Source organism: Eublepharis macularius, chromosome 2 (genome assembly GCF_028583425.1).
Source record: "Eublepharis macularius isolate TG4126 chromosome 2, MPM_Emac_v1.0, whole genome shotgun sequence".
Classification (NCBI taxonomy): domain Eukaryota; kingdom Metazoa; phylum Chordata; class Lepidosauria; order Squamata; family Eublepharidae; genus Eublepharis; species Eublepharis macularius.
Genome location: NC_072791.1, coordinates 29,590,683 through 29,618,378, shown reverse-complemented (window position 1 = coordinate 29,618,378; position 27,696 = coordinate 29,590,683). Strand labels below are relative to the sequence as shown.

General features: G+C 45.1%; 1 protein-coding gene across 1 annotated transcript in view; it reads right to left on the bottom strand.

The window, feature by feature from the left end:
* The window catches only part of SYNE3 (spectrin repeat containing nuclear envelope family member 3), a 99,695-nt gene extending 79,292 nt beyond the window's left edge, over positions 1-20,403 (bottom strand). Inside the window, exon 1 of the mRNA XM_054972210.1 lies at positions 20,283-20,403. The gene's annotated coding sequence lies outside the window, so the exon portion shown is untranslated. The remainder of the gene's footprint in view (positions 1-20,282) is intronic.
* Between the last annotated feature and the right edge of the window lie 7,293 nt (positions 20,404-27,696).

Below are 27,696 nucleotides of genomic sequence, written 5' to 3'. Positions count from 1 at the left end.
GAAGTAGTGTAAAAACAATGTCGCTGAGCATTTACAGAGTGCCTTTCCTATCCCCCATAATTAACTACTTGAAGATGAGAATCCCAGGCAGAGAATGAGGCGGAAATCAAAATTGCTAAATATATAGGGATTAACAAAGCAATCTAGAATATTACCAGGGCTGAACAATTTCAGGGTAGCAATAGTCTCGCAGCTGCCCAAATACCAGAATTTCCTCTAAGCAGGCTCTTCGAATCATAGCTTCATCCCTGCTCATCTCTCTGATTAAACTAGGATTTGGCATTCTATGAGAAAAACAATCTTCCCTGAAAAGTACTGCAAGCCATAGTTGCTGTTGGTGGTAGCAAGGGAGGAAGGAGAGGGAGATTACTAAGAATTGTAATAATTTTGCTAGCTCCAGGTGGCTCCAGGGTCTGACGGAAGCGATTTGTAAATAACCCAACAAAGGAAGATTTAAAGAGGGATTTAGTTAAAAGAGGATCGGGAGGCTTTGAAGAATGTAATGAAGAGATTTCCCCTTTCAAACACGCAGGGATGGTGCAAAAAAGCACCCAAACAGTCAACAACCAAGGCTTTTGCAGTGTTGGCAGATGTTCATTATTTTTAAGGGATACCGCATCCACTGAAAACAGTGGCCCCTCTCTCCGTGTCTGATCTGCAGAAGCATAGGATCAGCATCTGCAGCATGCCTTGTAACTTTCATTCATAAAACAGCCTCAGAAATGGCTTTGGGAACCCCACTGAGGCTGGGCTGGCAATGGGTCTATTTCCACAAGTTCACAGGGTGGGGGGCATAGACCCAGCCCGTGAACACTTTCAAAGTCATATGTGATGTGCTTGTGGGATGTGCTTGTTATCCTCAATTCTTGCACACCCTGTTCCTGCTCTGGATTGAGGTCGCACAGCACACATGCAGAAAGAACCTCTTGCTGTTACTCCAAATTGAAATATTTGACCCAGTAAGGAACACCGTGTGGCACCGCGCAGTCTTCTCTAAGGGGCCAAATACATCCTCCATGGACCATTTCTGTTCAGAGTAACAGCAGAGAGTGGAAAGGCTAACGCTTCTTCTGCATGCATACTGTGGTCCAAAACGAGAGCAGGAACCATGCATGCCGGAATTGAAGAAAACACACAAGCCATGCATAAAAAGTTCTATCATTCCTACCTATGACTTGTGACACAACAGCAAAAGATGCAATTTCGGCAAGCCATGTGGGAACATGGCGCAACTTTGCCTTACTTGGTGCTAAAAATATTTCTCTGGCTGTTTTGAAAGGCCTCCAGCTGTGATTCCTAAAAGCTGAAGCTTCAATGGTTGCACAGAGTCAGCATCACCCTTACACCCTTCTGAATCCACTGAAGTCAATGAGTTTAGAAGGTGTAACCCCTCTTAGGATTACACTGTTATTTGCTCAGCACCTGCAGATTCACAGGTGAACAAACTGGAAAAGCACTTTGTTCAAGGTGCCAGTTTGTGGCACTTGGAACAAAGTTTGGTGTAGTGGTTAAAAGCGCGGGACTTTAATCTGGAGAACTGGGTTTGATTCTTCACTCCTCCATGTGAAGCCAGCTGGGTGACCTTGGATCAGTCACAGCTTCTAGCTCTCTCAGCCCCACCCACCTCACAGGGTGTTTTATTGTGGGGATAATAATGACATACTTTGTAAATCGCTCTGAGTGGATGTTAAGTCATCCTGAAGGGCAGTATATGAATTGAATGTTATTATAATTTTATTATTATTATTGCATTTGTGGCATTGTGTACAATGGCTCGTGCATACATACAGTTCACCTAATGATAAACTTGGATGTGTGAACCAGCTCTGAGGCAGCCTAATCTATTGCATAGTTTGCATACAATACCCATGCCAAACACTTTGTGCTGAATACCCTGCCAAAAGCCAAGCTGTCAACTCCCCCAATTTCACAGCATGTTGCCAACATGTGTAACAAAGAATATTACACAGACTGTCACCTGCAACCCTCCCTTGCATTCCTCTGGGACTCTCAAGTGAAACCATGCAGTGAAAATATTAGTTTAGATCCTTCAAGGGACCTCAGAGGACCTGGGAACCTGTCATGGCACATGTACAATGTACACAACTGGTCATGCATCAATCTGTCACTAACTCGACAGGGCGGGGCGATGGCACGATATGGTCATCTCTGTGGTATGTTCTCTGGCTTTCTGTTGAACTCACCAGAAAGATAGTTAAGATGTCCATTAAGAACTGGAAGAAGGCCAGCTCCACTTCATACACAATGCTAGACACCGGTAATGACTTTCAGTCTCCACTGGACTTATCTGAAGTGACACCAACTATCTAGACATCACAGAACTCTTTATTAACGCTCCTCTAAATTGGTCAGCAGAGACAGCCTTTGTTGATGGATACCACCACAACTACAAAACCACTGCCTAGATTGTAAAACAAGCTTGCGACCACTGCTTCCTTGCCCCTTCCATCCATCAGTTGATGGTTGACAAACTATCTTGAATTGATTTAGTGAGCAAATCAATCAACTAAAAGATTTGGTGCTTAAGTGGCAGATAGAATTTTAACAGATTTTAAACTGAGAATTAAAATGGTTTTGTCAAAAAACTATTCTAGAGTCTTAATGTAAAAAGGAATGAAAAGGAAATTATGAAACCTCTTCTAAATTTACAGTTCCTTTGATATTTCTGAAAGATGGAAAGATATGGAAATAAGAGTGACTGGAATATTAATTTAAATTTAATCAACTGATTAACTGTTTAAATGACATATAGTCATTCAACTAAAAATTCTTTGTTCTGTAGATAGCGCTACTCAGGGCTAATTTTGGGCGGGAATGCGCCAGAACGGCATTCCGGTAGATCTGAAAAGAGATCATGTGGGTTTTGGCCCCATCCACGTGATTCCTTTTCCTCCCCGTTGGCGGTGTCTTTAGCAGCAGGCGGCAGCTGAGGCAGCAGCACCACCATCCCATCACTACCTCCTGGATTCCCTGGTAGGAACCCAGGGCGGAGGTGGCCACGCAGGGGTGGGGTTGGCCACGCCGGAGCGGCGGCCTGCATTGCCCATCCTCCCAGCCTGTAGGCTGGTTGAAGCAGCGACACAGCCTTTTCCTCGCGCCCGCTGCTTGGTCCAGCTCAGGGCTGGTGGCCACGGCCTTGGAAGGCTGCCCGGTGCCGACCCTGGCAAGCGACGCCTGCTGCTTGTCCCAGCTCAGGGCTGGCAGCCGCAGCCTTTGCAAGTGTCGCCCAGTCTCTTCTTCCCTGCAGACACTGTAAGAGAGAGAGAGAGAGAGAGTGTGTGTGTGTGTGGGGAGAGAGAGAGAGAGAGAGAGAGAGAGAGAGAGAGAGAGAGAGAGAGAGAGAGAGAGAGAGAGGACTGGAGGGAGAGAGTGGGGGTGGGAGGGAGAGAGAGGATTGTATAGTTGTGACTTACAGTGCAATTTTAAGCAAAGTTACTGCAGTCTAAGCCCACTGAAAGGACCTCTCTCTCAGTTTGATCTTTGCCACTGCAAGGACAGGGTTGTTCTTTAGTGTGTATTACACTGTGTAGTGACTTTTTTCCTCTGAGGTTATTTTTTTATTGTCATCTTTTGATTGTTATTGATATCTTTTGATTGTTATCTGTTGATTGTCATCTTCCAGAAGAGCTCTAGTAATACATATCTGTATTCCTCTGGAGGGAGATAAAGCCTCCCACCAGTGATGTCAGGGGTGTGTGGCATATGCAAATCAGTTGTGTCAATGACACACTTCCAGTGATGTCAAGGGGTGTGGCATATGTTAATGAGTTATGCTAATGAGCTCCTGCAGTTCTTTTTCTATGAAATGACCCCTGGTGCTACTAAATATTTATTATGAGTCATGATTATTTATTTACTTCGTTTACACTTACTTTCCCCCCAATATGGACCAAAGCGGCCTACATTGTTCTCTTCTCCTTTTATCCTCACAATAGCCCTGTGCGGTAGGTTATGCTGCGTGTGCGACTGGCCCAAGGTCACCCAGCAAGTTTCCATGGCAGAGTGGGGATTCGAACTGGAATCTTCCAGGTCCTAGTCCAACTCTCTAACCACTACACCACTTGAATTAGAAGCTAAGTACACAAGGACTTTTAGAGAACCGGTCCGTGTATGTTGGCTGGAATGTCAGAGTAGGATATTCAGATTGTCATTCTGCCATTGAACGTCCTTGGACCGGTCACTCCCTCTTCACCTAACCTATCTCACAGGGTGACTGTGAAGTAAAAAAGGAGGGAGTGCCATATATGCCACCCTGAGCTCCTTAGGGGAAGATTGGGATTAAAATGCACAAGACAGATAGCTATGGAATAGCTTGTCAAAGCAGACCCTTCTTTCCCATTCCTAGAGGGAAATGAACATATGCAGAGTTTGTAGACTCAGAATACAGATTTATTTAATATATGTTTTCTTCAAAATAATACCCTCTTAAGGTTACTTAAGTTATTCCCCACCTATGAAATGGAAAGCTATCATGTGAACAAAGCCTTAGCCTGGAGACTCTACAGCCTGTAGACTGTACGCTGTAGAGCTACTTATATAGCATTCAAGAGATGGGCAAACAGGAGCAAGAAATGAAGGACGCAATCCTGACAGTAATTACTTAAGTTATAAATCCCATTGACATCCGTGGGACTTACTTTCAAGGAAACACACACAGGAACTATCTGCTATTTAAATCAAAACCAAGTTCACAGCACTGCTGATTACATTAAAACCTTGGTGAATTTACCATGCAGATTTACAGAAGTTAGACATAACACACATAATACGCAAATAACATTAAACCACTCCAATGTCCATTGATTTACTGGAATTATACATTTTATCCTCCAAAAATTTCTTCTCCAAACATTTCCAAAATAACAAACAGCAGTTCTTATTAGTAGGGAGTGAGACATGCCATCCAATCGCACGGTTCCCAGTTTCTCCTGTGGGAATCAAATTGGCAGGATAACAAAAGAATTCTTGCAGCATTCCCCAAAAAGCCTCATTGAATTTGGAGCAAAGTTTGTTCCGTCCTTTTCCCCAAAGCCCATGATAAATTATTCCTTGTGATCAGGGCGGCCAACAAGGCTGGAGAAAAATATCCTGTCCCTTTCAAGGAGACAAACTATGTAAAGCAGAATTGTTTGTGAGGGTGTTTTTATAAACGTAGTAAGACTAGATTACAACATTATGGTTCAGGAAGATGCTTTAAGGAAGGGAATGGGACTGTGATTTATACTACTGTGCATCAACAGGGCTCTCCTTTTTGGGCCTCTGAGTACCTTTGGAATTTTGAGAGGGGATGGTGAGCACCTCCCCAAAATGGCTGCCAGAGGAGGCAGAGCCAAACCCAAAATGGCTTCCACGAGAGGTGGGGCCAAACACAATACCTCTTCTTCATACTTCTGGGGAAGAAAGATGCCTGAAGGGGGAATGGAACCACATGCTGACTAAGGAAAGCCTCTCTTGATCCATCAGTGGCTGCCTGTTATTGCAGCTGTGGAAAATTCTTTCATTTGAATGAGTACAGCCCTGCCTGACAAAAACCCTGCCCACTTTCTGAAAAACTCAGTGGGTGCCATATTGGGGAACCCTGGAATATAACATGCATTATCTATTGCTATATGCATTACCTTGTTCTCACTGCATCATATTTCTACTTATGTAATACCATTTTCTGCACTATTTAATATTTTAATACATTTAATACTTATGCTTTTTTCAGATTTCTGTAATCCTAATTGTTCTGTTATTAAATGTGTTATCCTGTTGATGGCATTCACTTGCACTGTGTAATCTACCCGGAATCTCAGTGAGAAAGGCAGACTATAAAAAAATGTAAATAAATAAATAAGATAGTCTTTACCAGGTCATGTGATTTACCTCCATGTCAATGGCCCATTTCCACTCATTGCGCCTCTGTTAAAGGGACAGGTCACTTTTTCTCCAGGTCTCTTGGCAATACTAGTGATTGCTGTGACCGAGCTGGAGAATGCAAAGATCTGTTCACTTGGGTGATAGTTTCAGGTTGGGTTTCACCAAGGAAGAGGTTTGCTGGCTTTGAGCATCATAATTTGAAATGGACCTTTACATCGTAAATCACGGGCTATAAAGTATAGGAAGACTGAAACGTTACTGCAAGTCAATCTTCCTGCATAGACACTGATCCATTCAGAAATCTGAAGCAAGCCCCTTTAAAAGCGGCCTTTCTGTTTCTTCACATGTGCCTCATAACAGCTGGAGAAGAGCTGAAAAGTTCTTGTTCAGTGGCATGTGTGAATTTGGTCTCAATTGCCCATCCTCAAGCTGGCTTATTTGCTTTGCATCTGAAATATAGAAAGAAGATTGCCACTGAGCAGGGACAGAGTGCCATTTCTGAGGCATTCCATCTCCCAGGCTTTCTGGAATGACAGGATAGAGCTTCTGGGTCAGAAAGGCTCTTTTTAGGCTACTTCCAAGTAATTCATGGAACTCATTCCAAAACCCTGTTCTCCTTTAAAAATGATCTGCAGGGTATGTTCATAGAATTCACTACAGCAGAACACTGAGAAATTGGCAATGCCCATATATGCCAACACTCCCAATAAATAAAATCAAAACGTACATCTTGAACCAAATCTTTTATGTCAGAACATACATTCAGTCAGGAATGGTCCCCTTTTCTCTAGTAAGGTATAAGCAGGTTTATAGAACTTTCTGAAATCTTGGAAACAGCACGTCCTCAGAAATATTGTTATTGTTATTATTTAGTTCACCTTTCTACATAATCTGCCTTTCTCTCCAGGTCCCAAGAGGGATTACAAGTATGATAAAAACCTTTAAAGTCATTAAGTGGATTACAAAATATGCAACAAAAGGGACACACTGTCCCCTGCAATGTGGTATTTCAGGGTTGGGAGGAACTTCTTAATCATCCATTTTGGTAATAAAATGTCGGATGTGCTGTCAGTTCCCAGGGAGGTGAGCCCTTAAAATAAGGAGACGAAGAATGCTTTCAAGTATAACAACCTATTTCATCAGCCTAGTGCCTTGAAAGTTCGTGCTGGGGTAAAGCAACCTGGTTCTGGCCTCACCAGCTGACCGGTTTGCCGGGTAAAACTTTTGCCTCTGTTCTTCTCATCCGGGCGAGTTCTCCCACTGCCCGCTGCACATATACAGTCTTTGTGTGTCTGTTTTATGGTCTTTTCCCACTCTTTATCTCCTTGATGGTTCTATATTGGGGTTTTCACTGGTGTATCTCACCCCCAACACTTCTGCAAGGTAGGTGCAAGGAAGAGTGAATACCTCCTGAATGAAATATTTGTTTTCTTTTAATGCCTGTCACAAGAAGTGGACCTTGGTTTCAAGACACGGAAAATTCAGTATTTTGAATGTGGTGCTGGAGGAGAGTTTTACAGATGCCATGGACCACCAAAAAAGACAAATAAGTGGGTTCTAGATTACCCCCAAGTCTGAGTTCTCTCTAGAAATTAAAATAACAAAATTGAGGCTATCATTCTTGAGTCACACCACGAGAAGACAAGACTCACTGGAGAAGATAAGAATGCTAGGAAAAGTAGAAGGCAGTAGGAAAAGAGAAAAGACCCAACATGAGATGCAATGACTCAATAAAGGAAGCCACAGCCAGTTAGCAAGATGTGAGCAAGGCTATCAATGATAGGCCATTCTGGAGGGCATTCACTGATAGGATGTTTTGGAGATCAGTAATTCATAAGCTGGAAGAGACTTGATGGCACATAACAAACACAGATTCTCCTTGAAGAATTTTAGGAGAAAATGCGTAGGAGCAGGATAACTGAATAAAACCGTTATTCTTCCCACCACATCATTGTTTTTTTGCTCTGTCTACATTGCAGCCCTCTTCTCTTGTATTTCCCACTTGCCTTTAACTGCACTGGTAAAGAAGGCAATGAGCTACCTGTCCTTCTTCAGGACTTCATATCTGACTGACTGAAGGTACACGAGAAGGCTGGAGGAAAAGACCTGGGAAAGAGCAGGAAGAGGTAGCCACAGCTCACACACACCCATCTCCAGTTAATTGGTAAACTCACATTAGCCAGATTGTAATCTGGTGTCCACTAAACTCTAAAGGGTTGCTAGGATAAAATATAAACTGAACCAGCTGTTGTAAAAGATAGTGCAGCAAGCACACCCAGGGCACTTTGTATTGGGCTCCTGAAAATACGGCCGTGTTTAACATAAGGAATAATTGGCAACCCGATGTAGGATAATATAAAGATGTTGCAACGCCCTTTGTGTAACCCCCATTAACGCTGCATAAATCTGAGAACAATAATAAATGCAACACTTTGATCAAAGGTCTGCCCTGCTGTTACATGTGTTTTAGTAAACCGCGCCCTTTTCTTTAATTAAAGCCTAATCACTAGTTTCTGCACAACTTCAGTAATGCCAATCCATCAAAGATTGTATATTTGCTAGAGGCACAATGAGCCAGGTTGCAAAATCTACTCCCCCCCCCCTACCCGCGAAGATCTCACTCTTCCATTGTGTAGAAGGGGCTAGAGGAGAGGCACCTCCTGTCATTAAACAGGGCTGGGCTGTTTAATACAGCAAAAGCGAGGAGCCCGATCTCCTGTGAGTCATTTTCTTTGTAAGCAACTGCAAGCTGCTAGCTTTCTGGGAAGAATGTAGTTCAATTTATTGGTCTCAGGATGGATTCTGGTGAGCGAGGAGGAGGCCAGGCAACAGGCAGTACGTGGCTTAACTCTTCCAAAGTCATCATTCATTCCTGCCAAGCACAGCCCATAATAAGGGACATCTGCTTGTTGTTTTTTGCTGCCTGCACAGGGTTGAAAGCATCTTGTAACAGTATAAACTCCAGAAAGCATGTCAGTTCTGAAGAACAGCCTCCTGCCTGGCTCCAGGGTGCCGGTGTTGGACCAGACAGAGCAGGAACTAAGAGCCATGTCTAGTGCTGTAACAAGAGTCCCAGCCTGGTGCACAGTTTGGGTATGATGAATAAAGTGGAGCGTGCTCATGAGCATGTGAAGAATGCCTCTCAACAATGGCAAAGGCCATCCTGTAACTTGTATGAAGACCAACCCAACCCAAACGACACAAAACTGTATAAAGGCTTGCAAGTTCTGCAGAACACTTCGTCATATTGGATGTTTAAGGGGTGAGGTACTTTTGTCAAACTCCAGACAGGGCCTGAAGTTCCCCTATCACTGCAACTGATATCTGGATCATAGAGATCAGCAGAAGAATGGCAACTTCGGAGGAACGACTCTACGGCTGAGTGAACTCCTTCCCCTATACGTTTCCCCCCCAAACTTTGCCCTCCCCAGACACCATCTCTGACCCTCCAAGAATTTCCCACACTGGAGTTGGCTCGCCTAAAGGATGGGGTGGAGAGGATGTGTCAGGCCTTGAGGTCCCTTGATCGTAATGCCCCTAGACAGAATCTCTACCAACGTAATGGGCAGGGCTTTTTTTCTGGGAAAAGAGGTGGGGGAACTCAGTGGGTTGCCCTCAGAGAAAATGGTCACATGGCTGGTAGCCCCGCCCCCTGATCTCCAGACAGAGGGGAGTTTAGATTGCCCTCCGAGGCAATCTCAACTCCCCTCTGTCTGGAGATCAGGGGGCGGGGCCACCAGCCATGTGACCATTTTCAAGAGGTTCCGGAACTCTGTTCCCCCCTCGTTCCCCCTGAAAAAAAGCCCTGGTAATGGGTGATGAGCAGAGCCAGTATTAGGTTGCATCTTTGGCCTTCTGATGAGAAGGTGAGATGATGGTAACCTCCAGTAGTAATTCCATGGCTATAAATGACAGTGGTGAATGTTTCTCTAATCCCAAAGAAAACAGTGACCCCCCCACCCCAACCTTTTTGGTATAGTGACCCACAAGTCCAAATTGACTTGGTATGGTGACCCACTGTCAAAAAAGAGCATGCATAAACCAGTAAAACTGCAAAAGGCCTGGGACCCATGTTCACAGGCTTCACGATCTGTTCTTGGGTCAGGCCTAGGGTTGCCAACTTTGAGCGGGGAAATTCTGGAGATTTGGGGGTGGAGCCTAGAGAGGGCGGGCTTTAGGGAGGCAAGGGACCTCAGTGAGGTATAATGCCATATAGTTCACTCCCCAAAGCAGCCATTTCCTACAGATTTTCACTGTCTGGAAATCAGTTGTAATTCCAGGAGATCTCCAGGAAACCCTGGCAGCTGGCAACATATTGGAACACGTTACCTTAAGAAGAATGGATTCGTTTTTGTTTTCGTGGCCATGTCGGACGCTCCTCTCGGCAGGTTCGGGAAGAAGCGGCTGAGCCGCCTGGCCGGGCGGCTGATCTGCAAAGGTTAGCCCCCAGACTCTCAGGGAGGGAGTCTGAGTCCGGGGCGCGGTGGGAAGAGCCCTCTGACAGATCGAGGCAGGGGGTAAATTGCCCGTTTGTCCCTATGGAGGCCGGCAGACGAGCCTCCTAGTGTGCTGCTGGGCCATGGAAAACGGCAAGGAACAGGATTAGGCGAAAGCCTGCAAGTAAGCGAATCCCTTCTGTTACTACAAGCGTATGTGAGGAGTGGTGGGGTCTGAAGGTTAGAAGACTCGGATTTTTCCCCCCTCGCAGAGTCTCGGAAGATTGGCGGTTCCCCCCCCCTAAAATGGCAGCGAAAAAGCAGAGTCCTGCTCTTTGCAAGTCAGTTACGGCGGCCTTGCAGAGGGGTGAGACGCTTGAGGAACTGGTGAAAAGAGCGGTTATGGAAGCCATAAAACCCTTTGTTGACAAGCTGAATGAAACAGATCAAAGGGTGGGCTTAATTGAAAGCGATGTGAAAGCCATTAAAGAAGCAGCGGGGGGGGGGCAGAGAAGTCTGCCCGGGAAAGTGCGTCACTTATGAGAGCAACGAACAGGGAGTTAAAGTTGGTGGGAAACCAGCTGATCGGACTGCAAGTGGAGCGAACACAGACAATTTTGCGTCTCCAGAATGTAAAAGAGGAGGAAAATGAGGATTTGTGGGATCTCGCCTCGGAACTTTTAGCAACACCCGCGAGGGCAACTAAAGAAGAAGTGAAAAGAGCCATTTTGGGAGTCCGTCGGGCATCTTCAAAATATGCAATGAAGCGGCAGCTGCCTCGTGAGATTGTTATTGAGTTTTCATCTAGGAGGGTCCGGGACAGTATCATATATAATTCATACAATGCGGAGTTGGACTTTCTGGGAAATAAAGTCAAGATATTGAAGGATGTTCCATTTTTAGTTCGGAAGAGAAGATTTAAGTACAAGAAGTTGGCAGCTCTTTTGAGGGAACGTGACATAAAGTACAAATGGCTACTCCCGGAAGGAATCGGATTTAGTAATAAAGATCAAGCTTTCAAGATTAATTCGGAAGACCAGCTAAGGGATTTTGTGGATAAAAATCCAGAATTTGGACCAGACACGAAGCAAAGAGAAGAGGATCCGAAGCCTGAAGGGAGGGGGGAGGCAACGAGCGCTGCGGCGGTAGCTGCTCAGCGAGAACTGCGTCCGAGGCCCAGGGGAGGGAAAAAGATTTAATTTGAACTGTAATTTGTAATTTGTATGATCAACCACTCCGTCACTACTTTATTAAGCTATTTTTTTATTATGGCAGTATGAAGGGAAAGCATTGAAGTGTAGTGTTTAGGGTTTGTAGGTTACCTTCCCCTTTTTTTCCACCCCCCCTTCCCCTTCTCTTTTTTCTCCCTTCTTTCCCTTCCCTTGTGCTATTGTAGTCTTTTGTAGTTACTGTTATTGTAGTTTTGTATGTTAGATATTGAAAAATAAAAACTTTATAAAAAAAAAAAGAAGAAGAATGACAGCTGCAGGAAAACACAATAGTCCTTGGTTGTTGTGGGTTTTCCGGGCTGTATTGCCGTGGTCTTGGCATTGTAGTTCCTGACGTTTCGCCAGCAGCTGTGGCTGGCATCTTCAGAGGTGTAGCACCAAAAGACAGAGATCTCTCAGTGTCACAGTGTGGAAAAGATGTAGGTCATTTGTATCTACTCAGGAGGGGTGGGGTTGAGCTGAGTCATCCTGAGAGAGTTTCCCAGGGTGTGTAATGCTAATGGCGGGAGGCTTCACTGTATCCTGAGGAGGTTCTTTTGCATATGGATTGGTACTTGATGTGCTAATCTTCTCTGCAGGGCTATTGTCGGGGATAGAATGTTTTGTTAGCCTGGTGTTTTTCAGAACTGGAAACCATGCTCTGTTCATTCTTAAGGTTTCTTCTTTCCTGTTGAAGTTTTGCTTATGCTTGTGAATTTCAATGGCTTCCCTGTGCAGTCTGACAAAGTAGTTGGAAGTGTTGTCCAGTATTTTGGTGTCCTGGAATAAGATACTGTGCCCTGTTTGAGTTAGGCTATGTTCAGCCACTGCTGATTTTTCAGGTTGTCCAAGTCTGCAGTGTCTTTCATGTTCTTTTATTCTTGTCTGGATGCTACGCTTTGTGGTCCCGATGTAAACTTGTCCACAGCTGCAGGGTATACGGTATACTCCTGCAGAGGTGAGCGGGTCTCTACTGTCTTTTGCTGATCGTAGCATCTGTTGTATTTTTCGGGTGGGTCTGAATACTGCTTGAAGGTTATGCTTTTTCATAAGCTTTCCCATCTGATCAGTAATTCCTTTGATATATGGCAAAAACACTTTTCCTGTAGGAGACTGATTTTCCTTGGTTGTTTGATTCATCCTGGGTTTGATTGCTCTTCGGATTTCATTTCTGGAGTAGCCATTTGCCTGAAGTGCGTGGTTTAGATGGTTAATTTCCTCATTGAGAAAGTGCGGCTCACATATCCGTCTTGCACGATCCACTAATGTTTTCATTATGCCTCTTTTCTGTCGGGGGTGGTGATTGGAGTTTTTGTGTAAGTGTGAGTTGGTTTCCTGTAGACCTTGTGACCTAACTGAAAGTTTGCTTTGCGGATGACCAAGGTATACAGTTTTCCCTCGATTTCTTTCTCCATTGTGAATTGTATGTTCAGGTGGATGTTGTTGAGATGATTCAAAAACCCCATCAATTCTTCCTCCCCATGGCTCCAAATGATAAATGTATCATCCACAATATACACTAGGTTTGTGGGGTGCTGATTCTAGAGCTGTTTTTTCAAAATGTTCCATGTAGAAGTTTGCTATAACTGGGCTGAGTGGGCTCCCCATGGCCACCCCATCCATCTGTTCATAGAATTCGTTGTCCCACTGGAAGTAACTGGTTGTCAGACAATGGTGGAATAAGGCTGTTACATCCTCTGGGAAAATCTGATTAATAAGTGCAATAGTGTCTTTTACTGGAACCTTGGTAAACAGGGATACAACATCAAAACTGACAAGTATGTCTTGTGGATTGAGTTTCAGAGAACTGATTTTGTTGATGAAATCTGCTGAATCTTTGATGTAAGACGAGGTTTTCCCGATGTGGTCCTGCAGGAGATCGGCCAGATGTCTAGCTAATTCATATGTCGGTGAACCAATGGCACTCACAATGGGTCGGAGTGGGACTGAATCCTTATGTATTTTGGGGAGTCCATATAGTCTAGGTGGCTGTGCTTCAGTCTTGCATAGTTTTCTGTGCGTGTCGGGATGTAGTGAGGAATTCTTGATCAGCGCATTTGTTAGCCTGGTGATTTTGCAAGTGGGATCTCGTTTTAGTTTTTTGTAGGTGGAGGGGTCCAGGAGTTCCCACTACAATGCCAAGACCACAGCAATACAGCCCGGAAAACCCACAACAACCATCGTTCTCCGGCCGTGAAAGCCTTCGACAATACCAACAATAGTCCTTATTTGGATGTACAGTAACCAAAGCCAGTCTACAAATATCTGTGATCCAAGGGAAGATACACTAAGTCCAAAAGAGTGTCCTTGCCAAGCAGACTTAGACTTCTGCATCTCTTTTTCATTTACCATGGGCCAAAAGACAACTTTCATACATAATGCACAGAAATGAAACAGCACATAACATTCTGACAGCTGTTCATCGGCTGCTCCCAGCCCTTCATGATCTGCAGCTATGTTCCTTTTCTCCTGTAGGCTGCAGCATCCTTCCAGACCTCTGTGCTACTCATTTAACAAGCTCTTCATCCCATACTTTCTGGGCCTATAGACTGCTCTCCGAACAGCACCCCTGAACCCATTGTACACCATTTCGTACTGGATCCAGTTGCTCAAGCAGTTCGCCATCCTTCCAAGAGGCTGTTGCATACAGTCCTCCTTGAAGGTCAGACATATAACCCTTGACAGAAGCCTTGTACAGATGCATGCCCAGAGTACATCTAAAACAAATGAATGCTTCAAAGAGAGAAAGATGCATCTTTTCTAGCACTTTCATTTTACCAAATTTTATCTCTGTTCCTCATTGCTCTAGGATTACAATCTGTGCCTGCTCTTTCTTAAATTTGGGGCCCTGCTTTTTAACACTCCTCCTGCCCCCAAGCAAATGCTTGCTTTGTGCAATTTTATCCAGGCATCAATCTAAATTTCATACCCTAATGACTTGATAGGGACGGGGGAACTCTTTGAAGATGGACTGCGAAGTCACCGTCTCCAACAGATGTTGGAGAATAAATTAACAGACAGTATGATCCAATGGAGAGCTACTCCCATCTATGCTAATTGAAATCAAGGGGTTTAGACGGGAATAGCTCTGATTAGAGCTGCATATACCTCGGGGGTCCTCAACTTCTTCCAGCCTGCAAGCACCTTTGGAATTCAGACCCAGGGCACAACAACAAAATGGCTGCTGCAGTTGGCAGAACCAACTACAAAATGTAAGGGAGGAAGGTTATGCTTAACTCTACCAGCAACAATTCAATATTTCAGGACGAAGTTCTGTTTAACAGAATGCCTTTTAAAATGAACATAACGTTTAAAATATTTTCTTCCATACATACAGCTTGCGTGTGTGTGTTATGTGCCATCAAGTCGTCTCCGACCTATGGCAATCCTGTGAATGAAAGAATTAAAGACATAGAGCTCACCATCAGTAAAATAGGAAAGATCCTTGTTCTGTGGTAGCAGCAACTGCCGAAACAATATTTATAAATTGCACAATCAGATCTCCCTTGGCCAGTAAGAAGCCCTGCTGAGCAAAAGCTCCATCTGGCCCCATCCGCTTGCTAAAAACACTCGGCAGGCACTCGAGAAGTTGTCAGTGGGCTTCACATTAAAAACCCCTACTGTACATCGACAAAATGGTAAATGGGTGCAAAGGTACAAATTCACCATTTTAACTGGGAGGAGGATCTAACTATTACGGAGGAGAAAGGGGGAACAATGGCTGTGAAAAGAGAGTCAAAATCTGTGTAGCATCTTTGCAAAGTTTTACACATAGGGTGAAACAGTGACAGATCATGAGAAGCCACGTGGGTCATGCCGCTGCATGCATAAAAAGTCAGTGACAGACTATGCAAAGGAAAGAGCTTAAATATATGGTGTGTGTGTGGGGGGGGTGGACTTTCTTGTTGTGACACCACCCATTTTATTCTGCAAAGTGTTCTGATGACTTGCTGAAAAGGTTTCCTGTTCAGAGGCAAGTCACTTAGGAAACGAAAGTGGGTTTCCCCGAAGAGCCAATTAGCACACTCCCTTCATAGCAAGGAGCTTTCAGGAAGCACGTGGCCTGATGTCTATTTTAGTCTCCCACGTTTTGTGAACTCCTTCAAAAACCACTGCAAAAAAACTAAGTATTCCCTTTTTAAAAAGAAAAAAAAACCAGAATGCATGTTACTTAGCGCTAGGCAAAAACAGGATACTTTCTACCCAATCTTGTCTGTGGGAGGCCTGGTTTTCCTGCTTTTTGTGACTGGCATGGGGATATTTGGGTGGCATCTCTAACTGCGAAATGCACATATCCAGGTGCTGACATTTGCACGTTTGTCTTCCATCATCATCCCCACACCATCAACAGCAAATCTGCTATCTGGAAAAAAATAGCATTTTCCCAGGTAGGACAAAACAATTGCACTTTCACAGGAGCAGCAGAACTTGGAGCCAAGATGCATAACGTGTCCAAGTGGTAATTTTTGAAAATGTGCAATAAACTGATGGGGAGGACAGCATCCCAATCAGCTGATGCTGCAGGAGTGCAAGCACTAATTTGGGCCTCTGTTTGTGACTGCTCCACGCTTCTATACCAGACAAGCAGGACAAACTAGGCTCATGCATACCCAAGGCCAGGTAGGATAGCAAATTGCTCCTTTAAAATTTAAGAGAAGCCCTCCTGGCAAGGGCTGACACACCGCTGTGCAAACACAGGATTTTTGCTTCTCGTTTGGCAGCGGTTAAAAGACAAGACAAGAAAAGAGGGCCCAAAGAGTTCAAAACAAAAAGACAGCAAAAGACACATCACAAAGAGGTTGTAGGTGATTCCAGGGAATATTAACATCAGTGATTTTAGGAAGTGAGAATGGGGAACGACAAAGAAGCTGGAGGTGAAAGTGGATATAGGAACAGGTGTCCTAAAGAAAAGCAAAAGGTAGAACTACGATTATCAGGCTGTGTACCAAGTTTGAAAACTGGGCAAGGAAATAAGAAAGAGATGGGAGAGTAAAGGGATTAAGGGTGTGTCTACATGGAGGCTCACAGTTCCTCCACTTCAGTTTTGCACGCTAGAAACAAGCTCAAGAAGTTCTTTCGGGCAGGAACGAGAACTGGCTGCCTGATCCCGCCCCCTCCCCCACCTCCTCTGCATATTGCATCTCATCCAGGTGTTCTTGCAATTACCCCCTTCGATCATTTATTTATTTTATTTATAGTCTACCTTTCTGGCTGAGACTCAAGAAACGTATATAATAAACAGTAACTTAAACTGCAGCCCTTGTCCTTTCTCTCGAATCGTTCCATTTTACTACAGCTCAGTTCCCTTTTTTAAAAATGCTGTCCTGAATAATTCCATTGTACACATTCCATGGAATGATAAAAGTATGTAAAACTGTCTTCCAATGGCAGCCTCCTTAGTAGAAGCGCCTCCTTTTCTGGAACGAAAGATTGTTTATTCCTCACAGAGGCAGGCAACACGCAACAGCCAGTTAAACTATGTGGGCAGGATTCCCTGCCTGAAGTGTGCCAACAACACATGTCTACAGTGGAAAAGCATCACGTGCTGGGTTGTAATTGTACCCAAGGGAGCACGCCTTTTGCACATTAACTCTTCAGAGCCACAAGTCAAGACGCATCTAAAATGTTAATCGGCTAATCATGAATACATTATAGGCTGGTGATAGGCCAGGGAGTTTACAGGACAAGCAGACGGATCACATTCTTACCTTTCTAGTTGCTGCCTAGAAGGATTCGATCTTTTAATTAATAAAGACGTCAAAGGGGCGAATGAAGTGCAGGTCTCAAACAGCGCTTGTAAAACCAACTCCACTCCAGATCTGTGTTTCTACTTTGCATTACATTGAGCTCCATTTATCTTTCGAGCATTTTAAATAGTTCCTGATACTTCAGTTATCTTAATTATATTGAGGAGCCACACTAACAACAATAACAAAAAACAGAGCTTCCTTTCCTCTTTTAGTTATTTAAAGTCTGCACCTGACCAGAAGCCTCAACCTTTTGTCAAGGGCTAAAGGGTTCTTGGCCTTTAATAACAACAATAATAACTGCGCTTATATACCACTCTTCTAAACAGATTAGTGTCCCACTGAGAGCAGTGAACAAAGTCACTATTATTATCCCCACGGTCCAGCTGGGGAGCTGGGGCTGAGAGCAGTGGCTTACCCAAGGTGACCTGCTGAGCTCATGGCAGTTGTGGGATTCGAACCAGCAGAGTGCTGATTTGCAAGGTTGCAGCCCAGCCACTTAACCTTATGCTACAGTAGTTCTCTTTGGCTAACAGCCTGTGGCCTTGAATGAGCTGGCCTAGTTGGATCCCAGACCAACCCTGGAGTTGTACTGACTTTTTATTTTAGCTGCTGGATGTTTGCTTGTTTATTTAATCATGGGGGAGGGGGGGGTGTAAGCTACTTTGGGTCCTCACAGGGGAAAAGTAGGATAGAGATATTTAAATAAATAACTAAATATCTAGGCTTAAGTCTTGGTGAACCCCTGCAGCAGAACAAGCTGGTAGAATGATGAAGCGGTAGAGCAGACTTTATCACTCGTAGCTAACAGCTGCCTATGCTAATTTCCCACACTTTTCAGTTTCGTTCCCCACACTATTCCCTTACTTTTGTCTATTCACATCTCTTTTTCTCAGTGTACAGGTTATCAGCGCACACAAGCCTTTGCGTACTCTGATGGAAAACAGCATTAAACAGGAATCCCAACACAATCGCATCAAGGCTCCTTTCTAGGTTGGGCTTCATCAAAGTGCACAAGCTTTTCTGCACATTAGATGGGAAAGGCAACCGGTATACGTGACCAGAAAGAAGTGCAAGCTACAGCAAACTGCACACGTGTGACTTGTGGAATGAATTTTAGACATTCTTCATTGGAAGGACAGAAAGGCAGAACAAACCTACAGAATGCTAATTGAATGCAATGGGGGGGGGAGATGTCTTGCTCCTATGAGCTGCTTCACCACACATGAGGCTGCCTTATAGTAAATCAGACCCTCAACCCATCAGAGTCAGTATTGTCTATTTAGACCAGCAGTGCCTCTCCAGGGTCTTAGGCTGAGAGGTCTTATGATCCTTCACTGGAGATGCTGGGGACTGAATGTAAAATCTTCTGTGCACCTGATGCGCTACCACCTTCTGGCAGTTGCAGCCTCTGCAAGTTGCACCTTCTGGCAGTTGCAGCCTCTGAACGGCACCCTGGGGGGGGGGGGGCATAATGTACTTTGCACAGCACTCCAAAGCTGGCCTCTCCCCAGTCGAAAGCCTGAATAGCATTTCATCCACTTTACTTCTTGTGTGTGTGTGCAAAGTGCCTACTTAGAAGACTAGAAATGCAGCATAGGAATCCCTGTCCAATTTCTCCAGTTTCCAAGCAGTAGGCTGCACTCCCCAATTTCTACAGAAGATACTCCCTTAGACTAAACAGGCGTTTACTGTTCCCTTCCACGGTTGGTGGAATTAACTCCTATCACCTCTCCATGGTTTCAGATAACATTGGCTGCAGCTTGCTTCTAGGGTTGCCATTCTCCAGTTGGTGGCTGGAGACCTCCCAGAATCACAACTGATCTCCAGGCCACAGATATCATTTTCCCTGGAGAAAAATGACTGCTTTGGAGGCATTATACCCCACTGAGGTCCCTCCACTTCCCAAACTCCACCCTCTCCAAGACCCACCCCCCAAATTTCCAGGAATTTCCTATCCAAGAGCTGGCAACCTTACCCCTTCCTTTAATTTCAAGGTTCTGAAAGATGCGTCAATTAAAGCCAATCTAGGTTTCAAGTTGTTGGGGAAAGTTTGCTAGGAACTTTTAACAGCATGTCTCCACACTGCAGTCACTTTTTTAGTCCAGTGGCACCTTAGAGACCAGCAAGATTTTCAGAGTGTCAGCTTTCGAGCATCAGAGCTCCCTTCTTCAGACACCCATGCGGGCAGCTGTCTGGTGCCCCTTCCTTTAAATGTGAGCCAAAGACACCTATCTATACTTCCCCAAACCAGCGTCCAGGGTCCTCCTTCCCAGAGCTATAAGTAAACCGCCACAGTCTCTACGGCGTAAGAAGGCAACCGCGCGGCCCCTCCGCCTCTCAACCCGGCGCCTTCGTTTTATTTTTTAAAATCTCGTCGGCACTGGAGCTTCCGCACCGCCTCTGTATCCCGCGTCACAACGTTCTCACGTGACCCTAGACCCGCAAGTCAGGCGTTGAAACCACAACTAAAAACAGCCCCGCGCCGGTAGCTATCCATCATCATTACATCCGATCCAACTGCACCTTAGAGAGCTCGAAAGCCCATACCCTGGAAATCTAGTTGGTCCCTGAGGTGCAACTGGACTCGAACCTCGCGCTTCGACTGCAGACCTGAAACTCTCCTCCCTTCCTTAACCCCCCTCTACTCCGCACCGCTGCAAGGGGAGGAAAGAGGAGCGCGCTTGTACTGGCCGCTTCCAAAGTCGCACTGCGGGGCACGGACGGGTTAAGACCAGAGCGGCTGGCACCCGAGCCAGAGGGACATTTCCTCTTCTCCTCCGCCTGGCAGCTCGACCGCACACGGAGCGCGCTCTCCCCCGCGCCTCCCCCAGGCGACCGGCTCTGGGGAAAAGTTTCGCCTGGCGAAGGGAAGGGGCCCAAGGTTGCCAGCGGCCGGTGCCAGCCAGAGCCGGGAGCGGGGCCACCAAACCAGGCAAGTCCCGATTCACTAATGCAACCTCCACCCCACCCCGGCCGCCCCTGCTTGCGCGCAAACTGCCACTCACCGAAAGCCGGTGGCATGGACCCTGCTGGGGAAAGCGCCTCCGAAGCCCGGCTGCGACAGGAGGGCTCCAGGACCCGTGGCTGTCGCGGCCGGCTTTGCATCGACGGCGTTTGCAGAGGCTCCTCCCCGGCCCGGCTACCTCCACCCCTTGCCCTCCGGCTCCTGCGGGGATCCGCCTGACTCATCCCCGCAGCCGCCTGCTGTCCCTTCGGCAGAGCGTTGGCTGTGCTGGGGATGCGCGTCGGAAGGGCCGGGCGCGCCTCTCGAGTCGTCGGGGACAAGGACAGACACACACCCACACCCCGCCCGGGTCTCTCAGCTCTGCGAGGAGGGGGCCTCGCTTGCAAACGGCGCGTTATGTAAGCGCTTAGCGGCTTATGCAATGGCGAGCCGGGTGGCGCAGCTGTCCCCGAGGGCTGCGGATTTGGGGGGGGGGGGGGTAAAGTGGTGGAGACCGATTAATCCGCCTTCCCAAATTAAGACTGGATGGACTGGCACCGCCGTGGCCGGGCAAGCCGTTCTCCAGCGCCACCCCCCCCTCCCCCAGCATCTTTCTTCTACCTTAAATTGGTGCGAGATCGGGGTAGTTTCAGAAACAAGGGCCTCGTGGAGAGTTTTAGCAGGGCTCGAGTTGGCTTGTTTGCCTGGAGGGACAGTACTGGGTGTATTTTTATCCGCATTTCTGGTAGTAAGAGGAAGAGTGACAGCAGCACAGGCGGCCTAAGATCTTCCCCATCCACAAGGATTTGAATCCGGGGGCACCTTAGAGACCAACAAGATTTTCAGGATATAAGCTTTGGAGAGTCAGGAGTGGAGATTCCTGAGTCTTATGTTCCTGGTTGCATGTTGATGCCGAGGCACCACTTGAATCCCGCTCTTCTACTGCAGACCAACACTACCTGCTAGTTATCTAGAACTATGATGGGATTATGATGCTGCATCTTAAAGGGAGCTCTGACTCTTGAAAGCTGAAAATCTTGTTGGCCTCTAAGGTACCACTGGACTCAAATCCTGCAGTTCTACTGTGGACCAACACTGCTACCGACCTAAAAAATTTCCATCCACAAAGTCGCTCTTGTGTCGTGTGAAAAGGTGTGGTACATGTATTATACATGCAACTGTTTCAAAACGTGTAGCGTTTGTCTTCATAAAAGCACTCTTGGTCTTTGAACAAACTTCCAGCTTTGTTTGAATTGCTTATTTACACAACTCTCGCTGTCAGCGGCCTCTCTCCTCTCCTCAGGTCCAACCAAAGAGAAAGAAAAAGCCCTTGTCTAATCCCCAGCTACTCCCAGGCAGTACAATGGAAACCAGACTTTTCCATGCTGCCGCAGGGCAGATAGGTTTGATTCGGCACCAGATTTTTAAGGGGATGTCTGAGCATAACGAAGCTGTGTGCCTTGGAAAATATGCATGTTGCCCTGTTTCACACAACATCATTAGCACAAATATCATAAAGATCAACTAGATTTCCAGGGTACGCACTTCACAGAGAATGCATATTCCCTGGAAATCTAGTTGGTCTTTAAGGTGCTACTGGACCTGAATCTTGCTCTTCTACTGAGGACCAACAGGGCTACCCCCCTGAAATCACAAATATCAGAAATGTGGACAGGGCTACAGCATTCAAGCATCATTGCTCTGCGCTCAGAGCAAACTTGTAAACCCAAGGGCCCCCCATCCCATACGTACAGACTGGTAAGTCATGAAATAATTTTTTTTTCTGCAGTATCATAAATAGATAAGCCTGGGCTCACCCTTTTCCCGTCATCCTGTTTGGGTCCTTCATGGCATTACATGATAAGATGGTTCTATCTGTGCAGTGCTTTTTTATTCCACTGTTCCTCCAAGGAGCTCCAAGCAGGGCATGCTTTTCTTCCTCGCTGCATTCTCACCAATTAAGTTAGCCACAGATTCAGTGTCGGTGTTCACAGTTCTCTTACTTTCTGCCACTGGGAGAACAGGTTTTTTACTGCTATTCTACAGATCATATTCTTTAACTAGTTTCTAATACACGAGAGTAGGGATTTGAACTCAGGCCTCAAAGGTCTTTGTCAAATGCTCTAATAACCCCTTGACCTCAAAGTCTTCATGTGCAGGGACTCAGTTACTACAGCCATCAGCAAAACTTCGCACTCCACTGCAAATGTGTCTTTTTGGACGTTTGTGGTTGTATGCAGGAAACTCGGTCCACGTGGCGAGCTGCTGCAAAGAACAGCTCATACGGCGCCAGGCTGTAACCCTGAAAGGAGGAGTATGGCTGATAAAGCAAAAGACTCAGCAGATACAGCAGCTCAGAACCCTGCTGAGTCGTGTGGAGGAATTTTCAGACACCTGGCCCCTCTATGGTGACTCTACGGGGGACACTGGCCCTCAGAGACAAATACGATTTTTTTGTTGCTAAAATCAAACCCAGATGATTGGAAGGTAGGTGCTGGAGGAGTGTTTTGCAGTTACCACGGACAGCCAAAAGGACAAATAAATGAGGACAAATAAATAAATGAGGACAAATAAATAAATCAAGCCTGAATCCTCCCTAGAAGCTAAAATGTCAAAACAGGCTATTGTACTTTGGTCACATCATGAGAAGACAAGACTCACTGGAAAAGACAATAATACTAGGGAAAGTGGAAGGCGGTAGGAAAAGAGAAAGATCTAAAACAAGCTGGCTTGATATCTTGACTTCAAGAAGACGCGTCCTCCAGTTTGCAGGATCTGAGCAAGTCTGTTAATGATAGGACATTTTGGAGGTCTTTCATTCATAGGATTGCCGTAGGTTGGAGGCGACTTGACAGCAAATAACACACACACAAAGATACCACCTGTTTCTAAAAATGGATCCAGGAAACTTCAGGCCAGTTAACCAAACACCTGCTCTAGATAAATTAGTGGGAGTTGTTATTAAAAATAGATTTATTCAAAATAATAGACGATAGGCCTTCCTGAGGAAGAATCAACATGGCTTCTCTAAAAGGAAGTCCTATCTCACCAACCTTTTGAAAGTTCAGAGGGTTTAACAAGCCTGCAAAGGTAATCTTGTGACATTGTATTCTAGGATTACCAGCTCTGGGATTGGAAAATCCTGGATATTAGGAGATGGAGCCTGGGAAAGACAATTTTGGAGAGGGAATTTAGCAGGTTAATGATGTACAATCCACACCCCACACCTCCAAAACAGCTATTTTTGCCAGGGGAACTGATCTCTGTTGCCTGAAGATCAGTTGTAATTTTTCATAGAATCACAGGGGTGGAAGGAACCCATAAGGTCATCTAGTCCAGTCTCCTGCACAATGCAGGAAATTCCCAAATACCTCCCCACCACCACAGTGACCCTTAATCCATGCCCAGAAGATGACAAAATTCCATCAGGATCCCTAGCCAAACTGGCTTGGGGAAATTTGCTACCTGACCCCAAGGTTGTCATCAGCCTTACCCTGGGCATGCAAAAAGGGGCCACAAGAACTAAGCAGTGATGTAACCTTTCCTGCCCTACCCCTCATGATCTGCCTAGGTTCACAGAATCAGCATTGCTGTCAGATGGCCATCCAGCCTCTGCTTAAAAACCTCCAAAGAAGGAGAGCCCACCACCTCCCGAGGATGCCTGTTCCACTGAGGGACCGCTCTAACTGTCAGGAAGCGCTTCCTAATGTTTAGCTGAAAACTCTTGATTTAATTTCAACCCATTGGTTCTGAGATCCTTTGATTTAATTTCAACCTGTTGGTTGGGAGATCTCCAGGCCCCATTTGGAGGTTGGCAACCCTACATGGATTTCCAAAAAACTTTCAATGAAATCCATGCCCAAAGGCCCAGGGACAGGCAGCCATGAGATTAGTTCAGACTAGATGTTTCCACGGGCACAGGAACTTTCACCTATAGAGCATGATTTTCCTGCCTCCCTCTTCCCATGGCAGCCCCAAATGACCCCTCCTCTTCCTGGGGAGCCTCTCTTCTATTGGGAACAGCATTTCTGGGGTGGGTTTTGGTATGCCATGGGAGGGACAAGGCAAGCAAATCAGGGGTACCTCCATGGGTGGAAGTCCCTGCACCTGCAAAAATGCTAGTCTGCACCCAAGCCATGGAATAAGAGGGCAGGTCATCTTGCAGATTAGAAACTCATTAAATGACAGCAAGTAGAGAGTGAGCAGGCAGCAGCACAGCAAATAAGGTTCAATACAAGTAAGTGTAAAGCAATGTACACCGGGGCAAAAAAAAATCCTTAACTTTAAATATACACTGTTAGGATCTAAACTGATGGCGACTGAGAGGAATGAGATCTTGTAGTGGTTAGCTCAATGAAAATTTCAACTCAGGTGTGTGGTGACAGTGAAAAAGCTGAACTCCGTGCTGTGGGTTATTAAGAAAAGAACTGAAAACAGCCAGTTCACTCATAATCCCCTTACACAGATCTATAATGTGGCCACATTTCAAATACTGCATATAGTTCTGGTTGCCATATTTCAAAAGGATATAGTTGCACTGGAAAAGGCTCAGAAAAGGGCAACCAACATGATCAAGGGTTAGAGCACCTTGCCTATAAGGAATGGCTAAGGAGTTTTTATTTTAAAGATTAGAGAAGGAATTACTAAAGGGAAATACAGTACAAATTTATAAAATTAAGTATGCGGTAGAGAAAATGAGTAGAAATAACTTTTATTCTCCCCCATAATGCAATAACTCATGGGCACCAAATGAAGTGAATGGGGAATATATTTAGCACAAACAAAAGGAAGTACTTAAGAATATAAGTTGGTCACTAAACGAGTAAGGTTGAGCAACAAGATGGACCACTCTGATCCATCATGGCTTCTCTGACGTTATTACCTGCCAAACCTAAAACTAATAAAATCATTACAGATGCAGAAACACAAAAACTGAAATAAACCCACAAAACCAGCACACCAAAAAAAATGGAAATATTTATTTTCTGGAGACAATTATCCAGCACAGTTTGGATGGTGCATTCTGCATCAGTGGTGAACACTTAAAACAGACTTTAGAACAATTACTTTCAGTCTGACCAGTGGTGAAACGTGGACAACTGTGCTCAAGCACTCACTGGTCCGACTGTCCATTTCAGAACGATCAACTGAGAATAAATCAGGAACTGCATACTGAGAATCACGAACTGTCAGGGCAAAGCAAGTTTATGGGTTATCTTTCACACATCCAATGTTTCAAAACAGATCCTATTTTAAATGTCTTCACACTTTTAAAAAAATAGTTGAATGTCACTTTAATCTGTATTGTAATGTGCCCTTGAATTGTCATAAACCATTCCTTCTTTCTACATAGTCCTGGGAATTACACTTTCGTGGGAAGAGATGGCTTGAATTCTCAGGATTATAACAATTCCCATGATACTCTTGGGGTGCTACAAAACAAACATAAATTAACAGTGAAAAGATGTTGCAGTTCATCAGTGTAGTAAATAATATATCCATACCTTTGCAAACAAAAAGCATTTTAACATCCAGGTTTATTAATATCACCATTGTAGGATCAAACAGAAGAAAAGGATTTTGTGAGTAAAGATACACACCTCTTTCATCGAAATTGCTTGAAGATGTAATAATTTGGGGGGGGGGGTTGGCCTACTCTGTTCCAGAGGCTTAGATGAAGTGACAATAAATTACAAATATAGCTTCAAAACATCCTACCGCAACTAGTTTAGCACAGATAAACCATTCATGCTAAAACGCCATCTGCTTGTAGGCTTAACCCCAGCTGTTGACGGAATCTCTGCCAACGCAAAGAAATCTCTTAAAGGCTGCTTCAGCAGACCTCCCAGCCACAGGTATTACACAATTGTAGGGTCTCTCGGCTTTTCAAGACCCCTTTAAAAGTCAGGAATGGGGGGACCTCACTGCCCAGTTTGACATCATGAGCCTGGCCAAGGAAAAAAAATCCACACCATCTATTGAGGCAGCATTTGTCAAGGAAACTTTGACAACTGCTGAGCTCATGTGTCTTAAGGAATGGGTGTTGCATTAAAGCATTATTGAGTTGCCAGAATCATTCGATTTCTCTGTCTACATAGTACCATCTACTCTAGCCTGACTGTCTGCAACTCTTTATGGTTCCAAGCAGAGAGTAGGCTTTGATTGCCTTGCTTCCCTCTAAGTGTAGGTGCTAAGGGCAGAACACATGCAAGGTGCTCTCTCATCACAGGCCTAGGTCCCTCCCGAAGACTTGACTTCCCACTGGTCTCTTCCACTCCTTTTTTCCTTAAGAATCTGACATCAGCCAGTCTTAATCTCGTAGAGCAGCTGTCAGGACTTTAAATAGTGACACAGCCACACACCGAACGTGGCACATAAATGAAAGACTAAACTGCCAGCTAGCATGAAGTCCCCACCCCCAACACATCGCAAGGGAGCAAGAGTAGCTGTGCTACATTTATTCTGGCTGCGAAATGATAGGAATGGCTCTTTCCTGCTAAGAAAAGGCTCTTTCAGATTGAGATGAGTGTTCTTTTGAAAGATGCGACGGTGCCGTGCAAGGCTGTAACAGCAAAATAAAAACCAGAGTCTAGTGGCATGGGAAAGGCTAGCAGAATTTAATCATAAGATGCACCAAGTTTATATTCTTAGCAGTTATTTACACTTACTACATTTGGCTTATAAGTCAAAGGATGTACACTCTATGCTTCTGATGAAGTGAGTTCTGACTCATAAAAGCTTCGGTGGGACTACGTTTTGCTCATCTTTAAGAAGAGCTGGGCTCCTGTTTTACCTTATGAGAAGATCACTGAACATCTAGTGCAAGAAGGAACTTTAAACAGTGTCTGATAACAAGGGATGTTTTGATTATCTGATCGGCACTTATGCTTCTTGGTAGCACTTTACTGTGTTCTACAGATATGACAAATACTTACTGATCCATTTTCATGGGCAAGTTATGTACCAAGTTGCGTGCCACCTGAGTTGATTGCCAAGAAAGATGAACACATCAGAGAGTGCTTTGCTTGAGTGGTTCTCCTTCAAGCCAATCCTTTAAGGAAAAAAGAATCCTACTATGAGTACAGTTGTACAGTTACAGGCATGTATGCTTCCTGAGCATCCCCTTGCACTTTAGGATCTGTTCTTTTGAACAGATGTCAGCTTCTTCCTTACTTCTGGTTGCACTTTAAGGCCAAAACAAGCTCAAACGAATTCCCGGTGCAAATTTTACACCTTCTCTTGATGTTGCCCAGACTAGCAAAACATGGGCAGATTTCTTTAGGATGGGCACACCTTATGAATTTCCTGTGATAAGTGTGCCCAAGAGAATGCATAGGAACTGCTAAACAATGGCTGGCAGCAAACAGAAGAGCTGCTTTGGCATAAATAGACTTTAGTTAGAACCAGGGCACCTCTCCAAAATAAAGGCAAGCCATTTCAAGGATTTTTTTAAAAAACAAGGCTTTTCCTCCAAA